The sequence below is a fragment of the Pteropus alecto genome, unplaced genomic scaffold (genome assembly GCF_000325575.1).
Source record: "Pteropus alecto unplaced genomic scaffold, ASM32557v1 scaffold86, whole genome shotgun sequence".
Classification (NCBI taxonomy): domain Eukaryota; kingdom Metazoa; phylum Chordata; class Mammalia; order Chiroptera; family Pteropodidae; genus Pteropus; species Pteropus alecto.
The window spans coordinates 18,846,014-18,869,621 of NW_006442109.1; the positions used below are offsets into that span (position 1 = coordinate 18,846,014).

At 37.2% G+C, this 23,608-nt stretch overlaps 1 protein-coding gene across 5 annotated transcripts in view; it reads left to right on the forward strand.

Moving 5' to 3' along the window:
- Positions 1–3,975: 3,975 nt before the first annotated feature.
- Positions 3,976–23,608, forward strand: part of WDR72 (WD repeat domain 72) — a 202,116-nt gene continuing 182,483 nt past the window's right edge. For 4 of the 5 annotated variants that reach the window (XM_015595872.2, XM_025038947.1, XM_025038946.1 and 1 more), the window contains exon 1: positions 3,976–4,178. The gene's annotated coding sequence lies outside the window, so the exon portion shown is untranslated. The remainder of the gene's footprint in view (positions 4,179–23,608) is intronic. The other variant, XM_025038945.1, reaches the window with a different exon arrangement.

Genomic DNA, 23,608 nt, shown 5'->3' on the forward strand with positions numbered 1-23,608 from the left:
CGGGATGGGGTGTGGTTGTTCAGAGAGGTAAATAAGCTTAGTAAGTATTTTATCATGAGTAGAAACGGAATCCTGGGAGAGCATGAGGAGAGATTGAGAATAATTCTTGAAAGCTCAGAAGAGGCTAGAAAGAGAAATCATCACTAAATCTGAATTTTGAAGTAAGAAGAGGTAAATTGATTAAAATGGGTGGGAGGCAGTAACAAAGAAAAGTATTTGCAAGAAGAAGAACCTATGCAATATCAAGAAAGCTTGGAAGATCATGGTTCATTCTGAAGCAGTAAGGGGTTAGAAGCTGTAATGTTGGCACTTAATATTTAGTCAGAGCAGAGAATCAGAATTTCATCTGGTTTAATGAAAAATATAATTAGGTTTTTAAAATATATAAACCCTTTATCTTTCACATGCTAAATTTAAATGTTTGATTGCTTAGCTCAATCTGTACTAATTTATGTATTCCATTTCTATTACTTATATCTAATGACATCATTTAACAACTTTGGTCCTCAATGTTCTCATCTGTAAAATATAGTTAGTATCTGCCTGTAGCAGTCAAGGTTTTAATTGTGTGGAAAAGAAAGCAATACTTGCTAATATAAACACAAAAGAATTTTATAAAAGGATATTGGATTTCTTGAAAAAAATAGAAAACTAAGTTTGGATGTCATGCAATCATGACAAAGTCCAAAATCGTACTGCAGCATTGGTACTGTGGAGGCATCGTTGCCACCAGTACTGGGCACAGACACTGATACCTCTGATGCTAGTGGTTAAATGCAGCTGCTTGAAGCATTACACTGCTGCCTCTGGAAACCAGATGTGGCTGTAGTGCTGCCTCCTCCTTCACCAGGATGTAGTTTGTCAGGGGCTATGTATCTGATTGGCACAACCTAGAACATGTACTCATGTCCTGTGTATAATGGAGTAGCAAACAGTAAGCAATGGTACTGTTTTGCAGCTTCTCTAGGAAGACATAAGTTCTACCTCGTTAGGAGTGTGAGGAAACGGGGCAAAGACTGGGTAATTAATAATAAATGTCCATATAGTTTGGGTCATCAAAAGGGTTATGGAAGATAAATAAAACACTGTAATGTAGACAACTCTAAAAATCCCTGATATCATTAGTATTATCATCTTTAGCATGTCATCACCAGCAAAGGTTCTTGAATAAGTTTCGTATTACTTTTTTTTTGCTGTGTAACAAATCACTGCAAAACTTAGTGGCTTAAAAACCACAAACATTTATTATTGCAGAATATCTGTGAATTAGAGATTCAAGAGTGGCTGAACTGTGTGGTTCTGGATTCAAGAGTGGTTGAACTGTGTGGTTCTCGTACAGAGGCTTTCACGAGGTTGCAGTTAACATCTCAGCTTGGACTAGGGAATCCATTTCCATGATGCTATATCTTGACATGAGGCAACCTCAGTTCCTTGATGGCTAGGCAGGAGGTTTCACTTCCTAACCACATAGACCTCTCTGTAAAACTGCTCAAATGCCCTAACATGTTAGTTGGCTTCTTCCAGAGAGAGTGATCCAGGAAAGTAAGAATAAGATGGAAGTTACAATGTCATTTTATGATGTACATGTGATAGTTACTCTCCATCGTTTCTACCACAATTTATTTGCTAGAAGCCAGTCACAATGTATAGCCTACACTGAAAGGAAGGGAAATTAGGCTCTACTGAATTTTAGGCTCTATAAAATTTTTGGACATGTATTAAAACCATCACAAGTTATTTTTTATTATCACAGAATTGACCAACTTAATTTCTTTATGCATTATTTCCATTCATTTTTATATTATAATGTTAGAGAATCTATTCTGATTTGAAGTTAACTTACACACACCCTCCAAAGATTTTTATCTGGTAAAAAGCTTTCAGTGCTTAAAGAGGAGAGTGGGTTGCACTGGATAGCATCTTATCACCAAAGAAACACATTTCAACTATAAATGAAATATTTGTCTTTTGTTCAAATACTTGAATCATACTGTATAGAGATTAAAAGAAATCACTCTATCCCTATGGACGTGGTGAGAGGAAAGGGAGGAGGTATTGTTGTAATTCAAGGCAGTTTCTCAAGAGCACAAAAGTATTTCAGGGACACAAACTTAAATATCTTCAGTGGCCAAACAGGTAATATAAATGGTGAAGACTGTAGAGTGTGTTGAGGCCTGTGATATTCAAAGTAAATTTAAAAATAACAACAACAATACCAGGCTAGCCAAACAAAACACCTGCAAGTGCCCAGTTTGGCTCTCAGCTGCCAGCTCACTCTTCCTGTTGAAATCTATAGGGTCTGACTTTTGTTGTTGTTGTTGTCTTGAAATTCTGTTTCTGAATTCATCAGTTTTGCAGCCAAAAGATTTCTTGAGCCAAAAGATTTCATCGGTTTTGCAGCCAAAAGATTTCTTTCTACCCAATTCAACTTCTCCATTTTACAGACAGAAATAATATTTAAAAAACAGGAATTTGGAGAGTCTGTGTCTAACTTAGTCAGAGATAAGGTAATTCTCATCAATAAGTCTTATGTAAATCATCTGGGTTAAGATGATTCCTTGTAGCAAACCATTTCAAGGATACAAAGAAGCAGGAAGATTCTTTTACTATTTTCCAGGATTACAGTGCATGGGAAAAGTTCAATTTTGTCAAGGACTGTATTGGTATACAGACCAAAAAAACTGTTGTATAACACTTTCTTTAACCTAAAAGTTCTTATTTTCCTTTCTTTTCATTTTGTGGCTCCTAAAAGTATCTATGGCTCTGATCTGAGACCCAGAGAGGCTGGGGGCCTTTAAGACCACAGAGCTAGTTATAGCAGAGTTCAAACAAGAGAAATCAAGTCTAGGGCTCTTTCCATACCTGCACCTTTGCGAAAACTGAAGAAGACTCTGCTCAAGAGGTAGGATGAAGACTTGGGGATACAGTGGGGATAGACAGATTAATTTTGAAATAAAACCCTGCAGACTTAGAAAGTAAGGAAAGGCGAGGGAAGTTTCTTAAAGAACTGGGGTCTGGGGGTGCTTTAACAATCTGTTACTTGCATTTCATTCAACAACATTATGTATCTACTATGTGCTTAAGCTGACAGTCAAGCACGGAAGCCAATGAAACAGGCAATTTCAATAAGTTGTGACAAGGGTTATAGCAGAGGAAGTAAGGCATCAGATAGTGAACTGCAGGAACACCTAACCTGCCTGGAGAAAGCAAGGTTCCAGATGAACAAGTGTAGGAACTAACCTGTCACAGAGGATGGTGAAGGTGAGAGGAATGTGGGAGTGGAAGGGCTTTCACATGGGAAGATCCAAGACATGTGAACTCTGACCTCAGAGGAGACCTAAAACTGGTGCCTGCCCAAATATCCTTAGTATTTGGGAAGCCAGGTTTCAGTGACAAGGGAGTGATTAAAATCTCTCCCCACCTGCTTCTGGGAATCTAGGACTAAGTTGTCCAGAGGGTTTGGAGGGTAAAGTAAAATAACTGAGAACTCTGAAGAAAAACGAACTGTTCCTCCCATATTTCTAAACCACCCCGTCAACTGTGGTACTCGGCCCATTTATAGCAAGGTTAGGGCACTGGTTTCCATGTTAAGTTTTCCACCCATTCTAGTTACCTGAATCTCACTGTTCCCTGCAGTAAGAGGCAGTCTTGAGGGGAACGTCCTCTCAGCCCTTATCGAAAGTCGAGGCCGAGTCCTGCCACCTGGCCTACCTTGAACTCGAACATTCATCAACCCTGGAAGGACCCGGCACCTCGAAGGCTGTGGGCGGGCCTGTTCCGCCTCCAGTGAGAGCAGGAGGGAGCGCAGGTGCCCTGGGCGGCTGCAGCCGGAGGGAGCCGGGCGAGCGCGGCCGGGCGGGGCCAGAGCCAAGCCGGGAGGGGGGCCGAGACTGGGCTGGGGGGAAAGGAGAGCCGTCCGGGGCGTGCCCGGGGCGTTCCGGGGCGTGTCAGGGGCGTGTCCCGGGGCATCCAGAGAGGCTGCCGGGCTGTCCCGCGGACCTTCTGTTAGGCTGCGGTCCCAGGCTCTCCGCCGCAGTGCGGCTCGGGTAAGGTGGGCGCCCGCTGGGCTCCGCTCAGGCTTCGGGTCCCAGGCGGTGGGTCTCTGGCCGCCGCTCGCCTACCCGCTCTCAGAACCCGCGTCGGCCGGGTGTTTGGATACTGAGGGGCGGGGAAGGAAGGTGAGCTCCCGTAACAGTTGCTGGCTATATCCTCTTCTTTTGCTCCAAGTTTTTGCACGTGGAGAATTCCCTCTTCAAACTGTTGTCCAGATGTCACAGTCGTAGTGACCAGAGCCACTCATCTACGGTCCTATCGTGTGTGTGTGTGTGTGTGTGTGTTTGTGTGTATACGTGTATACGCGCGCGTGCATGCGTGGTAGGGGTAGGGGTCGGGGTCGGTAAGGGCCTCAGTATTCCTACCTGTGATCCTGGGAGGAGTCGGCTCCCAGAGACTTTTAGGGACCCTGTTGAGAGAGTTTCTTGGGACTCGGAAATAGAGCTTCTATGGAACCAGAGTCCACTGAATTAATTCCAAGGAGAGTCCCGTAGCTTGGGAAACCCTCTGGTGGCCGTGAGCCAAAGCAAGTGTGGCAGCTTGGGGGCGGTCGGGGGAGCGGGCCCGGCAAAACTTTCATGCGGCGCACGCGCGGCTGAGCCAGCAATAAAGAATGCGGACACAAGACTTGTCGCAAAAGTCAGACAAGGGGCAGGAAAATAAAGGAGAAAGGGGGACATGTCTGCATTGATGAAAAATCTGAAGAAGGTGTACCAGGAATACTCCCTTCGCGATGGGTACTTCCTTATTCCGCCCTCATTCATTAGAGCATTTTTTTTTTTTTGTACATTTCTAATAAGTTAACTAAGAAGAGAACGTTGCAGTACAGTGACCTCAACTTTTTATTCCCTTCTCATTTTTATGCTAAATGAGTTCCAGGTGATTCTTGGAGACTAGGTCATCTGTTGGGAATATTTTTACCACGAGAAAGGGTTTGCAAAGTGTTAGTTCCTTTCATCCTTTTCCTATCCTCCTCCTCCTCCCCCCGCCAGCCCCGCTTCCTACCCCCTCGCGGTACCTTGTTGTTACTCTTCACCTAGGCTCAAGAATGCAACCGCTTTTGTCATGCAAATACTTGTGGTTAATTTGATCTTGTGACTTGTTCCTTAGTCTTCAATATTAAAATGCACCAATACTGTAAAGAAAACAGAGTTGGAGGAGAAAAAGAAACTCCGTGAAGTGGTATAGTAAAATGATGATGATTATTTTTTTTAACTGCAATGAATGGGACTCTGTTGAATTCTAATATTTTCAAGTCTTTTAAGGAAGTTATTTTACAATTATAATTATTATATTAACAAAACATCAACTATTAAGTCTCTCCTTGTTTGAAATTTCTACCCAATGGAGTGAATGTCTTAGAAATCTGAGATCCTAGTTAATAGTGGCCAACTGCAAAAGAAGTGCATTTAAATTATGAAATTACTTTATGGAACCTTGGAAATAATGATACTAGGAATATTTCAAGGTTTCCAAAGAGCTATATTCAGATGTCTTTGGGGCTTGAAAAGTCACTTATTTCTGTTTTTTAATGTTACTCACAATTTGTGGCATCTTATTAATTTGTTAGTGCTTTATAAAGTCCACCTCTGGTGCCCTGTTTTGAATGTACAGTTTTCGCAGTCGTTAGTATTTTTAGATTTAGTTCTGTTCTAGACTGAATTGGAGGCTGGAAGAGGAGGTGGGAATCAGGACTAAAAGAATCTGTGCACCGAGTTCTAGTACCAGATCAGCTTTGAAGTTGTGGCAAGTCCCCAGGTTAATTCTTGGGTCCTGGCAAGTCCTTTAACTTATGTGCACCACTTTTGTCTTCAAAATAAGGAGATTGTCATTGGTCTTAAAGGACATTCAGGTTCCTTTGAACTCTTTTATAAAAGGCAAATTCTTATTTCTAGAGCTAGGTATCACAGCTCTGCAGAAATATCTCTTCTAGAGTTTTGCTCTTCTTTCCCGAGGGTGTCCTAACATTCTGGGCCCTGCCCCTACCCCACCTAAGTAAGCAGTTTAGTGCTGTGGTTAAGAGAATGAGTTTTGGAGATGAATCTGTCATCATTTTCTAGCTCCGATCTTGGACAAGGTACACATTCTCTAAGCCTCATTTTCGTCAAGTTTAGAATAAAGATAATAATAATGCTTAGGGTCATTACAAAGATCAAAGGAAGTTATGATCATAATGTAAGTGACACTCTGTCTACACCCTAATTAATGGTACTGTTAAAAAACAAAATTCAACTGAGTAATTTTGAAGATCTAATTGGCTTTATTAAGAGATTCATCAATGGGGCAGCATTACATCCAGCAAGTACGAGTGCTCTTAAGGGTTGTACAAAATGGAAGGTCTTTATAGAAAGAAGGATAGGGCAAGGGAATTATTAACAAAAGAAAATAAAGGATTATTGGGGGCAGGGACTTTTTTTGTGTGTGAGGGCATTCATCATGAAGTTTGCGTCTTTCTGTAGGGTGAGGGGATTAGAAGGGGGCCCTAGGGACAGATTGCCTCACTGGTGTTGACCAGAAAATGCCAGACTGGTGAAGATTATGTTTCTGAGAGTGGTGAAACTGCACTTAGATCAAGTATTAAATCTAGGTTTGGCATCATGGGCTTTTCAGCAAGTGTGACACATTTTAGGCCTGTGGTTTTCTCTTTAACAGTAGGAATTGTTTGTTTTCAACACAGATATCCCTCCTCTTTTGTTTAACAAGATGAAATTTAACCTGGAAAAACGTAAAGTCCTATGTGTGGATATTTAAAAAGCAAGTACAGAATGAGGAAGTTGTAATTAATTTAATCAGTCAACCTCATGGTTAAGTGACTGTATGTTTCCGTGGGGTCATCGATGAGTTGTGAGCGCCCGGAAAGCTGATAGGATTTTAGGCTGCTTGAATAAAAATTGAAACGTACTTCTATAGGCAAGAATATTTTTCCTACATATGTCTTTTGCTTTTTGTGCAGACTTTAGAGTTATACTTAAGATGATTATTTATTTACAAACTGACTTGTCTGGAGGAAGAAAGGAGAAGAAAGGCAATTCTTGGAGCCGTAACATATTTATTCATACTCTGACTTCCCCTCAACTTTTTTCAACCTCTTGCTATATGTTAAACTGCCTGACAGCAGAATGCAAAGAAAGAAAAGGACATATTCTGCCTTCTAAGTACTTATGGTATAGTTCAGGTAACAGACATAGGAATAACTACAACAGAGTGATAAGAGCTCTGAGAAAGGTAGAAAAGGGAATGCTGGGACCTGAGAAGCTCTAAATATCAACAAGGGGAGGCTCAAAGGAGTTAAAATTTAGTTCCAGTTTTAAAGGTTCTGTTACTGGACCAAACCGGGTCTAATTACTCAGTAGTTGCCAACCAAAAGACAACTCCAAAAAGCTTTTATGAGAAGGAAGGTACTTTATTTCCAGCTGGCAAGCAAGGACAAACGTGTGTGGAGGGTGTCACTACCTAAAGCAGCGTATCCTTGAACAAAGAATTGGATTCGTTTTTATTCAGGGTAGTTATGCATATACATTTGAGCTTTGTTATCGCATGTACAGATGGGGACATACCTGCACATGCAGTTAGAAAACATGCCTATACATACCTCGCATGTGAAAAAATGGCAGAAAATCTGTGCCCCTGCGAGGAGATTTTAGTATTATAATGAGGGTATAAAAAGAATGATTTAAAAAGAGGTCAGTATAGAGTCCTCCAGGCCTCTTTGGCCAGCCTCAGGTGGTTCGAGATGGATTAGACCCCTGGTTCTGCAAATCATTCTGGGTTTATCCCTGAAAAGACAATTTGGGCATTCTTCAACGTCAGGGATGACATAGGTATGGGAAAAAAAGTTTGAATCTCAGCCCTTCTGTTAAATTCTTAGCAACTTACAGGACATGGTTACACAAACCTTATAACATCCAAGGTGATCTAAGTTGGTTTAAAAGTTAATCTAAACAAAGTTATGAATTCTAAATAAAAGTCTGTGCTAGGCTACCTGCAAGTCTCTGTGTGTGTATGTTTGTGTATTAAGTTACAGTTGAGTTTTGTAAGAATTTGGTAGGTGGAAATGCTGAGAAAAAGCTTTCCCATGGGGAATATTTGTGTGAAAGTACGACAGGGTGAGAGAGTGTAACAAATGCAAATCGTGGCATACTGTCTCTATGATGTCCAATCCTTCAATGGCTACAGAATGTTAGCGAATTAAAATGTTAGCAACATTTACCTCTCTGAGCTTTAATTTCCTCAAAGGTAGAATGAGCAGGATATATTATTTTACATTATTAGATACTGATTTAACTTTCAAGTCTTTCCTACAAGATTGTCTACCTCAACTTTTTTGGAAGACTTAGGTGCGTATAAAACACAAGACTGTCTGATTCACAGCTGGCAATCAACCAATGTGTTTCCCTTCATCAGTTTTATTCTCTTGATTAAAGAAAATACAATACTACTCTAATGCAGCCTTGAGTAAAGATGGGATTTATGATGTTTACACACATAAAAAGCAGAACAAGAAATGCTATAGCTGTTCTCGTTGTTTAGAATGTAGTGTGAAGTTCTATATACTTCCATATACTAATCCCACCACTACCCCAACCTCCCACCACTACCCGAACCCCCAATCACTACAGGCTTTCCTTCAACACACTAAGGCTGCATTGTTAGCCTATGTTTTAGGGCCTGGCTCTGTAAAAGGAGTTGCACCCACACCTAGAGTTTTTTGCTGGCAAATCTGGCAAATAACCTGCATTTACCTGATAGGATCTCAGACCGCTTTAGGCCTTGCTTGACGCACTTGTCATTGTTTCAGTCTGAGTTATTGAAGTGAGTCTTAGAAAACATTTTTGTGGAGAAAGGATGTTAAATCTTGGTTTGTTATTTGGGAGTGCCAGAAGGCAAACTAAACATTTCGAGATGAATTTGTTATAGGATTTTACTCTCTTGCGATATTTCTTTGGTATTGTTTGTTCTTAAAATTATTTTAAATTTGGAAGACTTTGCTTCAGAATTCCAACTTCATCATGCACGAATGAGTTATCCCTCTTATAAATGTTTGGGGGGGCGTGGAATTATTTTTTCTACCTTTCTAGGTTCTTCTGGCTGGTCTAATAATCAAACTGACCTGAGACAGATTAACAGGAGAAAAGTAAATATAAGTTTATTAACATATATACCTCCTGTACACACAGAGGGACCCAGGAACACAGAGTAACTCCTCAAAATGGTGGAAGCCACCACCTTCAGCTAAAGACAAAAGATGATGTTGGGGGTTGGGAGTCAATTATGGGCGGTTACCAGGAAGAGCAAAGAGGAGTAAGATTATTTTACAGATTTAAGTCCACATCTTTATTGATAACAGTTTCTAGAGATTTAGATATCCTCTTTCTAGTATAGTGAGGGAAATACACTTACAAATGGAGATGCCCCCCACAAATGGTAATTGGGGTCAACTGTGCTCTCCTTTACAAACATTATACAAATATCTAGAGTATCCTCTTTTAGACCATTTCTCCACCTGATTTCAAAGAAAGAACTCAGGCAGTTTTTATTGCAAAGTCCTACAGAGCATGGAAATTTCTATACGCCAAAAAAATTTAGACAACAAAAGAATTTAACTACTTTAGGTTTCAGTCTTTGTCAGGAAAAATAGTGGTTTGGGGGCAAGGCCAGATTTGTTTGCTATGGAAGGCCCAGGTATTGACATTCTCACTAGGCTATGCAGACTAGGCCTTAAGTAAGAAGTGTTTGAGAGAATTGTTCTTTTTGGTCATTCATTCAGTGGATATTGCTTTATTTCATCAATTAATTTGAATATTTAATTAATTGTGCTCTGCATAGGGGATACCGAGATCTCAAGTTCCTTAGCCTCAAATGTGAATAAGAATGTCTTTGGAGAGCTAGTGAAAATTTAAATTCCTCGACCCTATACCTCAGAGAGTCTAATTTACTACATCTATCCTGAGGCCTGAGAGTCTGCATTTTAATAAGTTTTGTGGTTAAATATAATGCTAATGAATGATATCTTTTTATTTTAATCAATGTTTTTTCTTCCAGCATTCATATACACATTTACATAGACTCTTCAAAGAATAATGTCTCTGCCTAAGCCTTATCATTGCTGTTCAAGTGTCTAAACAAATCTAAACTTTGCCTTTAACCAAGTCATACTTAACTTTCTGTTCTTGTCATTTTTAATCCATAAAATAGGAATTGGACTGGATTCTATAAATTCCCATAGTGTTCTTTAACTTGCTGCTTTTCTCTCCTTTGGATATAACATCTGAATTAGTCTAAAAATATATTCTTCGAGCACTTACAGATTAAGGTCCTTCTTTGAACAAATGAACTGTTGGATGAGATCTACCCAAAGTTTTGTGAAATTCTTAGACTCCTTAAGGTATCAATACACCCATTTTCTTTAGCTAAATTAAACACCAAGGCCCTTAGATTTGAGGTGGCTCTAATGCCTTGGTGACCTACATACGCAAACTAAAATCTAAGCCTTTAAATGCCTCAAGGTCATATAATTGACCTTGTCAACTGAAGGACAACCAATCAGAGCTAAATATTCTTTCAGCTATAGCCAATCAATAATTTCCTTACTTTGCTTCCCACCTTTTCTCTATTAAGTCTCTCCCTGAGCTCATTCTGTAAGTGAAGCACTCCTAACCACTTCCTGTTTGGCGCTGCCTGATTCAAATCTATTTTTACTCAAATAAACTCTTAAAATTTGTAATATATCTCAATATATTTTGTAACAGTTCATTACCACCTTCTCATGTTAAGAAATTTAATGCATGTATGATTTCAAGACTATAAACTTGAAAAAATTCGGTCTATAGAGACTAAGCTACCTTAAATTTTTTTTTTAAAAACTGTGGCTATAAATTACCAGCTGAATATTGCAGTAATTAAAGTTTCTTTGAGAACCTCTCTTTGATCCCCTCCCCAGATAGAGTACAGCCTCTTATGAGCACTCCATATACTTTGTGGGAATCAGGCCTCAGACTTTCTAACTCTGTGGCGATGGAAGTTCTATGGTCTGTCAGCATCATGGGCCAGGAATTGGGGCTTCCTCTCATTCTTAGGTGGTGACCAGAGGCAGGCACACAATAGGTGCTTTGTAAATACTTCTAAAGAGAATTAACTGCTACTTTTGAAATTACTGTTAAAATATTTATGTATATTCTATAACGCATTTTATCATTTCCTCCTATTTTTTTTAAATGTGAAAAGCTCTGTGCTAATTCTATATGCTTGCTTTTGAGAAATACAAAGTATTCAATTGAAATCACTATTTAGAGATTGAAAATAATTTTCAATAGTATTGCAATTTTTTTATTTAGTTAAAAGAAACAGTGACTATGTTTATTAACACCTTTCAATGCCACATGGGCACGCAGACACTTTTTTCTCCTCTGCTTGATGCAGAGGGTGGTGAGCATTCGAAGTATCTTTTTTATGTGCATTTTGATTTCCTATTGAACAATAAATACAAACAGGAAGAACTTTTTGTTTGTTTGTTTGTTTGATTTCCTGAAAGATGACAGAGATAAACCAAGTTAGAGCAACTCTCTTGAATAGCTAATGTCTGTCTCCTGAAGAAGAAAATTATTTTCTGCCCTCCATGTTGATGTGTACAGAACATGTGTTCTGAGTAGCTTTTATTTTCACTGCCTCTTTTTCCAGTTGAAGTACAACATAAACTATTTTAATTAATATTGTGTCACCAAAAGGGATTGAAATAGCCAATTGAATTCTACCAAGATAGAGTCTTTTGATGAAAACATATCTTTATTGATTGTGGATGAAGAAAATCATTCTTAAAATGAAATCCAGAGAAAAATCATATCCCTCAGAGAAAATTTCTGAGTGGCAGGCTGAGATTAACATCATAAAATTGAATTTGTGCTTCAAGCCTTTGATGTAATCAGCAGCTGGGAGATGGTGTTGCCCTCGCTGTGCTCCCTCTGATTGTGGTGAATTATTGTGTGGAATGAAATAAGTGTTTCTGGTATCCCTCCTCCAAGAAATACAAACAAGGCATTACTAGCTAGTTTCTTTCTAGTTAAAATGGCTTGGATCGATTCAAGGCCTTTCGGGCTCACATATACCCATGAACTATAGGAATTGGGCGTTTATTTATACCCCTGGGACAGAATTTCTTGACAGTGACTTCTTTGGTCAGTAGAAAACCAGCAGAGCAGAGACAAGAGGGATCTTTTTGTCAGGGACTTCTTTTTAGAATATGCAGAGGCCAGGACATATGAGAAAATACTACATTTGTCTGGTTTCTAGTGGCCTGTAAGTCCAATCAAGCCCTTCCCTGTCACCCTTGACTACCTCTGACATATACTGTATTGAAATCATTGCAGTATAGAAATCTCACTTTGTACCGTGAGTCTTGTTTCATGGCACCAATGTTACAAATGGGCTTTTTTTGTTGTTTTGTATTAAGTCTTGATGCTTTGAAAACACTCTTGCCCATACATGCACTTCTACACGTGTAATGAATAGGTTTTATAGATTAAGTGGAGAAAAATCTATTTAGACATTTACCCTCAGATTAAAGAGTGATTTGACATTTTAACCACCACTGTGGTTGAACCTCAGTTGTTTTCGTTCTGTTTTGTTTTTAAAGAAATCGGTGGACTCACTTGTCTGTAAACAAACTGTAAACAGAGAGTGGTGCGATCGTTGTGTACTCTCACTCTCAAGCCCTTTGAGAACTGGGTGGTCCTTGAAGTCTCACAGATCTAGGATGTAATTCTAGCCAAGGAATTTAGATTCACCAAGCCTGCTTTCCTAATAACACTAATGAAATGAGATAATGCCTGGGAAAGCCCCCAGCACTACATCTGGAACACCTATGATTCTAGTTACCATTCAGTAAAACACTTGTCAAATTGAATTTATAACACTATGTTTTAGAACTGAGAAAAAACGCAGAGAGGACAATTAAAGCAGAAGGTAGAGATGTGTTCTGGAACAGGGAAAGTGGGGGGAGCCAGGACTAGGAAGAATGCTGTAAAAGGTGAGATAGGGGAAGATCAAAATGAGGTAGAACTTGCCTTTGCTCATGACAGAAAATCCACTGATGAATGATAGCAAACGCTCACCTCCTGTGTCTTGAATTAATACTAGAATGGGCTGGAAGTCCCAGAAAATATCTTTTTAAAAAATTGAACATTTCAGTAAAGCTAAGGTTCCTTTGGATTATGACCCTCAAGTCCTGTCCTTCCTCTACCACTCATTCCAGACTACCATGGAATTCATAGGCCTTCTTGATGTAAATCTGTTTTTGACCAAGCTTCTGGGATCCTGGAGTGTGCGAACGTAGGTGTAAAGGCTTCCCTGGCACAGGTGTCCCTGTTGTGTGGACAGTCAGCAAACACTAAAATCATGGTCATTAGGGTGCCTTCTCCAAATAGGACTGTCTCCGCAGGTCCATATTCCTGCCTGTGGGAGTGCCTTCCATGTTTATTCTGAGAGAAAAGGAGAATCATCGTAATGGCAGTGGCCTGACTTCCAATGTCAGCTTGTGCTGAAGTTTAGAGAAGAGCAGATGTCAGGAAGGAGACAAATGGCCCATGGGAAAACGCAGTATCTCTAAGAGAGACACCAAGGTATAAGGGATATACCATCAACGACCATGGGAATGAAGTAAGCTTTGCTCTTGTACCTTGGGAGTACTCATCCCAACCTACTTTGCATCAGCTATTTATGTATTTATGACTTGACTTATAAATTATAAATTTCTAGAGGTCCGAAGCCTTTTTTTTAAATCTTTTATTTACTGGGGCTTTTAATAATAACCTGTTGATTGAAAAAAATGAATATAGTCTTTTCACAGGGAGCCTATAATGTGGATAGAAAGGAGATTTACTACACAAAAGAAGTAGAGAACAGAATTTAGTATATGATCAATTGTGTGATTCAGACGAAAATTTAAGTATATGCTTCAAGAATTGATATATGCATTATTAAGCTGTACGTTCTGACTAGAAAGAGACAAAATCTATTGGCTTGTGTGTTAGTTTACTAGAGCTGCCATAGCAGAGTATCACAACTAAGTGGCTTAAGTAACAGAAGTTTATTGTCTCAGTTTTAGAGGCTCGGCTTCTGAAATCAAGGTATTTAGCGGGGTTGGTTCCTTCTGAGGGCTGTGAGGAGGAATCTGTCTCATGCCTGCCCCTTAGCTTCTGGTGGTTTGCTTTCAGTATTTGGCATGCCTTGGCTTGTATCACCCCATCTCTGCCTGCCTTCACTTGGCTCTCTCCCCACGTGCGTCTTTCTCTAAATATCCCTGTTTTATGTAGATGCCATTCATATTGGATTGAGGGCAACTCTAATCCACTATGACTTCATCTTTGTTTAATTAATTATACCTACAATGACCCTGTTTCCAAATAAGGTCACATTCTGAGGTACCGGAGATTAGGACTTTAACATATGAATTTTGAAGTGGAAAAAAAATCGGAAGATTAGATTTTGTTTTACTTTGTCAGTGTGGTACCTGTGGCATTCTATCTTCATTTCCCCTCCTTAATTCACTTAATGGAAGCTACTATAAATTATGAATAATAAAGTGAAGGATTATAAATGACAAGAATCCTCCATTTGTACTACTGCTTACTTAGCAGGATTTTGACACAGATTTTGAGATTAAATAAAAGACTGCTAATAATAGCGGGAAACATTTATTGAATGCGTACTATCTAAAGATTTCTATGGATTATCCCATTTAATGCTTATATCAACTCAATTAGATTGATATTACAGTTTATTGACATTTTATTGATGAGGAATCCAGAATGCAGTTGTAAAGTAACCTATCCACGGACAGTAGAGTTGGCATTCCAATCCAGGCTGACTAACTCTAGGGCCTCACTACTGGGTATATACTTTCTCCTCCTTAGTCTTATTACAGCCAAGTAAGGTAGCTATTATTCCCACTTTGTGGGTGAGTAAAATAAACTTTAAAGTAACGAGGAATTTGCTGGGTCACAAAACCAGCAAGTGTGGAAGATTTAATGTTATCTCCCTGCAGAAATCTTTCCCATGTTTGATTTTAAACCCCACCAGTGTTTCCTCCCCAAACATCCTTGCATTTACCTTACATGGCCCTGATCATACCTTCGGTGACTTGGGATTTGCCTATCTCTATAGTCATTGGTGATCTCCTTGAGGTTTGTGAATGTCTTTGTCTTTCTTGTCTACTTCTCCAGGATCTTGCATAGTCTCTGGAACCTAGTAGATACTCAATAAGTATTTGTTAATTAAATGTATATAAGTAAAGGCAAAGGGGCCAAGGAAAAGGGAGGCCAGTTGAAGATACAAGAAATAAGGGTTAATAAAGGGAGGAGTAACTGAGGTGACTGAGGTAACTGAGGTGGGGTGAAGATAAAAATGTTATTATAAGAGATTAGTATGGATATATTAGAAAAATAAGCTAAAAATAAGGAAAAGATACCAATGTCGAAGTGATGGAAGAAAGCTCACTCATGTCAAAGTGCCTGATTGTTTTGGTTAATTGGAGGGAAAAGTTATCAACTAAGAAGGTATGGATATAAGGAATTGCCTGGGTTGGGGTGAGGTTTTGAAAAGGTAGAGGAAAAGAATTCACTATGGGAATGGGTTAGAGATGTGTTTCCCAGTACGACTTTATGTAGTACATAGCAAACACATCGCAAATAACGTACATACTTATACAAGTATTTATTTTAAAAAAATATAACTAGTACATCATACTCCTTGGTTTTATGGATATTAATGACTAAAATCATTCTAAAGGAGACTTTTATAGAGCTTAATTTATTCTTAAGTTAATTTAAGACTAAAAATAGAGTTAATTTAATATATTAGGCAAATAGTTTTACATATTATACTTGGATATGACCCCAAATGACTCAAGATTAGAAATAGGTATATAGAATTCATGGAAAAAAAATTTTTGTCTAATAGCAGAATAGTTAAAATTAATCATGAGATGACTGAGTTGTAACTATTTTAGGGTCAGAAACTGTGTTTTTCTGTTTTTGTGTGTTCTCTGCAGCCCAACCCACCTTCTTTAATATATTTGGTTTTCAATAAATATTTGTTGGATTTGTTTAAGAATGAACTAGTAGTAATTTTGTTCATGTTAAATATCTCTAAGTATAAAAAAGATTTTGTAAAATTTATAGAGTTTAATGTAGAATAAACTAAAAAAAAAAAAAATCCACTTCTTAAAGCCTAAAACTAAGGCTTTAGACAAATGGATTGGAGATTCATTAAGTTGTTCACTGATTGAATATAAAGTAAAGGAGCTATCCAGAGAGAATGATTTGTCTTTCTTACATTTCTTTTACCACCCAAATGCTATCTCTTTGACGTCTGTAAATGGAACATGCTTGGCATTAACTTGGCTACGTGAGCTCTGTTGCATTACAGCCTAATAAGTGAAAAGGTTAAGTTTGAAGGTAATACAGTACTTTGTGAAAATCTTTGACTCACGAGGCTGGGAGAGCTGAGATCTGATGGGAACCTCATCTGTATAGTGATAGGAAAGTGATTTCTTGGCTGCTTTGTTTTATACATGTTCCAGATCATGAGTGTTTGGAGTTCAGGTATTAATTTGCATATCTGTTTAATTCTTCCCTTGATCTTTGAGTTATTTTACCTACCTAGATATTCCCTACCTAAAACACATCACTTTCTAGAGATTCTTAAGTGCCAGTTAATCACTCGATAATAACATTTTTGGAGGTGTATGGCTTTGATACTGGTTAAGGGTTAACTCTGAAATAGTCATGCTCCACTGGGTAGTCCAGGTGGAATTTTATGTGTAATTCAAATATGCCTTCGGCAGTTTTTGACTTTGTAGAAACTTTTTTTTTTTTTTTTTTTACCTTTTCTAAGGAATGATCTGATTACAACCTGTTGATAAAATAAACCTTTTGCTTCAGGAGCATTTGCAAACAGGTTTTTGGGAGACAGGGCTGGCTTCCTTCTACTGAGACCACACCCAGCTGTGTATGGAACCCTGAGGCTGCTTGTTTCATATTCCCCTGTGGTTAAAGTAGCTCTTACTCTGGCCTATTCTCATACTCAGATACTTTCTCTGCAGCATTTTTCTACTCCCTCTCTGCCCTCCCACAATTTATTGCCACTTAGACTAGCTGGCTCTGTGAAATCAGCCAAATTGATCTCCAATCTATTTGTTTTTTTCAATTTTATTGTTATAATTTACATACAAGAAACTGTACCTATTTCAAATGTATAATTTGATGAATTTTAACATTCCAAGTTCTTGTAACCTAAGCTCTAAATAAAACTCCCTCTGGGCTCTAGATGACCAAGTTATCATTTGTGAAGTAAAGAATCATGAGGTAATTCACTTCTGTCCCTAACAGCATCCAAGTACGAGTTTTGAAGAAAGTGGGTGGGATTTCTCTCCACTTAGGAGATGAGATTTCAAAGAGGTCACACAACTCTAAATAGCAAATCCGAGATTCAGACTCAGATCTGGTTGTATTTAAAGCTTATATCGTTAACTGCTACACTATTTTTACTTTCCTCACAGATGTTATTTTTGTTCAGATTATTGTCATGTATGGTAACTAAGGTTTTCATCTATTTTTTGGTCAGCTGTCTTCAGTCAAGAGGTTTGAGATTTGTCTCTGACTTTGAGGCTGGTGAGGCAGAGACTCAGTATCTGGGTGTGTCCCTGAAGAAAGCTGTTTATGACAAGGTAAACAATTCCAGTGTCCAGTAGACACCAGACATAAAACCACATTTGCATCATACTCATCATTTCGTTAGCCTCACATAAGTCAAAGAGATAAAAACAAATTGTCACAGGGAAGAAGAGGAAGGTGAGAAGGAGGATGAGGACTTTAATGGTGTGGTGTCTTTTCTGGTACTTGTTAGATATTGTATTTATGGAGAAAAGACTAGGAAGTGTTAGCCCAGTTTTTAAAGACAGTGGAGACCACTTCGGAGTCTGAATGCATAAGAAGTTTTACTGTTGTTTTGCTTGACTTTTTATTTATTGTTTACTTGGGGTTTTAAAAAAGTTTTAAAGAACTACCAAAATAACAGGTTATTTTGCTTAGCAGATTTCTAAGACTTTCTGGTGGGGAAGTCTGGGTGGACTTTGTCATGGTGTACAGGGGGTGAGTTCTGGGTGATTTATTACTAGCCAGCCTAGTTCTGGTTCTCACTAAGTTGCTCTCTTCCTGGGTTACTTTGGTCAAGTAACCAACTTTCCTAGGCCTTCATTCTCTCATCTGTAGAATGAGGGAGGAGGTGATAGCATTCTTCAAGACTCCCTTTTAGCTGTAACCTAGGGTTGCCTGTGGCCCTAGGATCCCTACAAGAAACCAGTTCAATTTGGATTTCAGATAAACAATAAATAAGTTTTTTAAGCATGTCTTATGCAATGGACAGTAATCCTTTGTGTGTGTATATGCATGTCCCAAATATTTCTTAGGACATACTTACACTAAAAAAATTACTTGTTTTATCTAAAATTCAAATTTAACTGGACATCTTGTATTTTTATTTGCTAATCTGGCAAGAGTTAACAGCTCTCAGCATGCATGCCTCACCAGGAGGCATATTTCTTAGTTGCCATTATGGTTTTCCCAGATCTCTAATGGTTTGGACTCTATAGCTTTAAATGATTTCTGTTCCTAGACAAGTTTTACTTGGTGTTCCCATCCTTTTTACATCAAAACGTAAATACGAAAAATGATTATCTTTGTACACACACTGGCTTGAGGGTTTCAATTTCTCTCATCCCTATATCAACTATTCACAGTCCAGTATGTGCCATGGCTTATGGCTGGGAGGCTCTGATTTATTTAATTTATATCATAGTTGACCACTGGTTTTAGAACGGAAGCATAGAAAACTCTGTTGTTAAAATCCTGTGTCACTGAAAATGAAAACAGTAAGTATTCTGCAGATTCACCTCAAGAAAGGTATTCCTTCGATCTATAAGGTGTGTCCATCTGGTAAAGATCCTTATTTGGGACGTCAAGCTGTTAACACTTTAAAAATCAACATTAAAATGGGGGAAATCATAATGATTTCATCAAATATAGCTTTTTCTAAAAAGGAAAAATATTCACAAACTTCATGTATTTTTAATGACTAAAAACCATTAAAATAACAGTCTGAAACTTCTCTTATTTAGAAACAAGATGTAGGAATTATAAAAATAAATGATATTATTAACCATAAAAGGTAAGGAGTCTTAAGTATTATGGCACAAATGCTGTTTTAGTCTTGTCTGATATGTACCTAAATTTTAATGTATATTTAAATATGTAATGTTAAAATAATATGTTTAAATTTAATATGCTTTTCTTTTATAATTAGGTATAAATGGAATTTGTCTTTATATAAAATTAAACTATCAAAATCAGCTTTATCGCACATACTTTAATAATTTCTAGATGCAAAATGTTTTTTCTTAAAAATATTTTTACTTATACTGTTAAGAAATAACAAAATAATAAATATATACATATGAAAAGGGTTTCGAGAGACTATATATTATTGAAGAAGGGGACAAAAATCAAAAGAAGGCAAAAGTTGAGGAAACACCAGCTATTCTTGTAGGTCACAGCACACTCTTATCTGTGTTCTCATAGCATTTGCACATGTCCAGAGCATTGTGCTATGTTGTTACATAGTATCAAAGTCACTATGGGAAAATTGATGGGTTATATATAGATATATATCTAGATATGTAGAGATATATATACAGTTATATAACTATATCTAGTTGTATATAATTATATAGCTAGTGAATAATTTATTTACATAGGTATTCTACCTGTAGACTATGAGCTTCTTGAAGGCCATATTCTCATCTTGAGAATCCATTGTGGTATCTGGGTAGGCTAAAAAATTTGTGTACAAATTATTTGAGAGTCAATTAAGAGAACATTTCATTCATGTGTATAATTATTACAATAGCTATCTATACTGATTATATGATAAAATATTGATTTTATAAGTTACAAAATACAGTATTGAAATCTAAAGTGTTGTATTTGGTACTGTGACTTGGTGCTATGACTAGATCCATATAAGGGAAATTTATTTGACTTTTATAGTATAGGCTATAACTTTATTCCTGTCTGTGGAAGTATTTCTTTTTTTATGTTCATTTTTTTTCCTCCAGTGGAAGTGTTTGTTTTACATTTCTTTTAAATAGGCCAGATTTAGAAGGCATTTAAGGGCCTGTAAACATCTATCCATAGTCTCATTTTAGACATTCCAAAATATTATTCAGGCACTCAAATTTAGAATACTATAATTACAAATTGAAGGTTGTGATAATCCCTTTCCAAATATTTTACTACTCATCTAGACACATAATTATTTGAAATGGGATAGTATACTTTTCTCAGGGGCATAACTTACTCTGCCACATCAGAGTTTCTCTCTAACTTAGAGACTCTACAATAGACTTTTTTCCTTTGAGATTTATTTTCGATTAGAGATTTCTGGGGAATTATACAGTGTCTCCGAAGACATGGATTTTACTCTCTCTCCTACTGATAGCAAGGCACAAAGTTTCTGGGGTAACTATTTAAGTTTTGCTCCAAAGAGAGAGAGAGAGAGTCTGAAAAAAGTGACATCCGAATGTGCAACCTTTTAATCCATTACTCTTCCTTACTGTACAATTCACTAGTGTCTCAGAATCTCCGAATTAGAAGTCTCATTGTCAGCTTTCTTATACCCGAGGAATTGGGATTAGATGAATGATCTCCAAGGCCATTTCTTGTACTACCTTCTAGATTATGGGAGTTTGTAATATGAGTAATATATGCAAGATATAATGGTAGCATAATATGTATATTATACCCATATGCTTTTATTTACATTATTTATTCCTCATAAGAAAACTGAGATATAAGGCAATACAGGTGTTAGTATCCTCATTTTACTACATAGTACCCTTATAATCTGGAGATAAGTGGTAATAGTAGCCCTAGAACCAGGTTTCTGAATTCCAGGTCTGTTTTCACTACATTTAGCAATCTGGATTGTTCAGGATAAACTCTGGTTAAGACCTGATTTCTTGTGGCTTTTGTCCTGGTACTTTCTGTTTTCTAATTGAATATGTTAGAAATCCCATGACTAGTAAGGGTTTTAATCTATGAAATGTTTTGACTTATTTTTCTAAACTCCAAGTGCCTAATACTTTGTTAGATACTTAAACATTTGCACATATTTGCATGGGTGGTTGCTTTACTAGATGTGAGTCTTTATAATGTATATATTCCATTCATTTATTCAGCAAATAGTTATTGAGTGCCTGCCTATCCTAAACCCTTTTACGGGCCCTGAGAATACAACTATGGACATATCATCCTGAAGTCCCTGTCTTTGGAGGAGAATTTAAAATCTAGTGAATTTGAAATGAATTTAATATGAATAAGAATAAAGTAAAAAATGTAATGGTGAAGAAATTTGCTATGGGTAGTTGTTGCTATTATCTCAAGGTATGATAATATAAATAAATAAAATAACAATAATTTACTGAATGCCACCCTTGATTCTACATTATATGCATGTTCTCATTTTACCCTCACAATACCCTGAGCTAGGTATCATCATTACTCCCATGTTATAGATGAGAAAAATGAAGCTCAGAGGGATTAAATGACTCGTGTTTAATTTTAACCCAACTTAAAGTTCATATTTTCCTTTTGGAATATAGAGCTTAAAAATAATAAAGAAAATAATTTATTCAACCATATTTATTATTTTCCTATTCAAAGCACTGTATTTCAGGTACTATCGGGAATGTAATAATGATTAAGAAATGATTCCTATCTTTCACAAAAGCTATAAAAGGAAGAAGCATCAAGATCAGTTTGGTTAAAAGAATATTCATCAGATACCCAATATAGGCCAAGCACTATGTCAAGCAAGGCCTGGTCTCCATCCTAGGAGAATTGCATCATTTCATTTGGGAGACATAAGTGCAAAGCAGATAATTTTAAGGGTGATGCAAACTTGAATAATACGAAGTGGCTAGTTATTAGGTATACAATGTTGCAATGATTCCAGTAAGAAGAGCTAATTTTCCAGAACAATAGGGATATAAAGAACCTACCTCAGGATGTATTTCTCTTTAATATAATGTTAATCATTACAAATATATTAATTCCCTGGCAAATATTCTCCAAATTTGTTTCTGCTACAGCTCTCCTTAGCAGCCAAGACAAATTGCTTTGACTATAGTTTCCTAGTAAAGTTAAAAAGGCGACAGGCAAGTGCTTGAACATGAGCCATGTGCACCTTGCCTGTAGACAAATTAAAAAAAAAAAAAAAAACATAGCCCAGTTTCCTTTGGAGCAGTGTAGCCATGAGCACTGCCTTTTCTACCACTTCTTAGTTCTGAGAAGCATACATTGGCAAAGCCAGGAGTGGAGGTCAAAATGCAAATAGTTTTTGAATGGTAATTTTCATTGTAATACCAGAAGCTACAGTGAAAAGACTATGACAAAGTTACAAGTGGTGTTTCTTAGTAGCAAGTGTTAAAACACACCTGTGTGGTTCCTTTTCACTACCAGCTTTGTGATCTTCAATTATATCATATTTGTCTGATATTCATGAAATGAACCATTCCCCCAAAATGAATTTTCTTGATAAATAAAATGTATTATCTATATAACTCTGCCTTAGAAATTATTAAAACTACTACTTTCTGGTTTTCTGCCTTCTTAAACAGAGTATGTTGGGCATGTCATTGTCTTTTATGTCACGAAGGGCAACAGTTGTCCTGGGCTAAAATACCAGGGAGCCCTCAGGAGTGATAGAGATTTGGGCTGATTTGCCCTTACAGTAAGAGTCCCAAGATTGCCAGATTTCTGTGGCTCTAATGACAGATTTTGTGCATTTTTTGTTTTCTTTTTCTTTACTATGTTCACTTTTCTCCTGAGCTTGCTTCAGTTGGAATGTTCTTTCTTTGTTTCTTGCTCCAATCTGCTGATTTGAATACAAGTGGGCTGTTATATGAGCTGTCATTTTACTTGGCAGAATTTATGTAGTCTGCCCTATGTGTTTTCATATGTAAGATTGTACCTGCTCATTCCCCAAGATTACACTCAGTATAAAGTTTTTGCTAAAATGAGTGTGTTTGTGTGTGTGAGAGAGAGAGAGAGTGTGTGTGTGTGTGTGTGTGTGTGTGTGTGTGTGTGTGTGTGTGGTTTTACTCCCCCCACCTCATTTTTAATGGTCACTGGTATAATTGTGTTTTCTATTTCATGTTTATTCAGTTCTAGTAATTTATATTTCTATAAAAATTATTTCACTTAACCATTCCAAATTGTTGACACAGTGATTTATAATATTTCTACTTAAAATATTAATTTTAGTTATACTCATTTTCTCTTTATATTTTCTTTTGGTGTCTTTAATTTTTTCTTTATCAAACTTGACCATAGATTTATTTATATTATTTCTCTTTTCAAAGAATTGAGTTTTAATTTTGTAGATTAAAAAAATATATCATTATATTAATGTATGCTCTTGTCCATTTTGTTTTCTTCTGCATTTT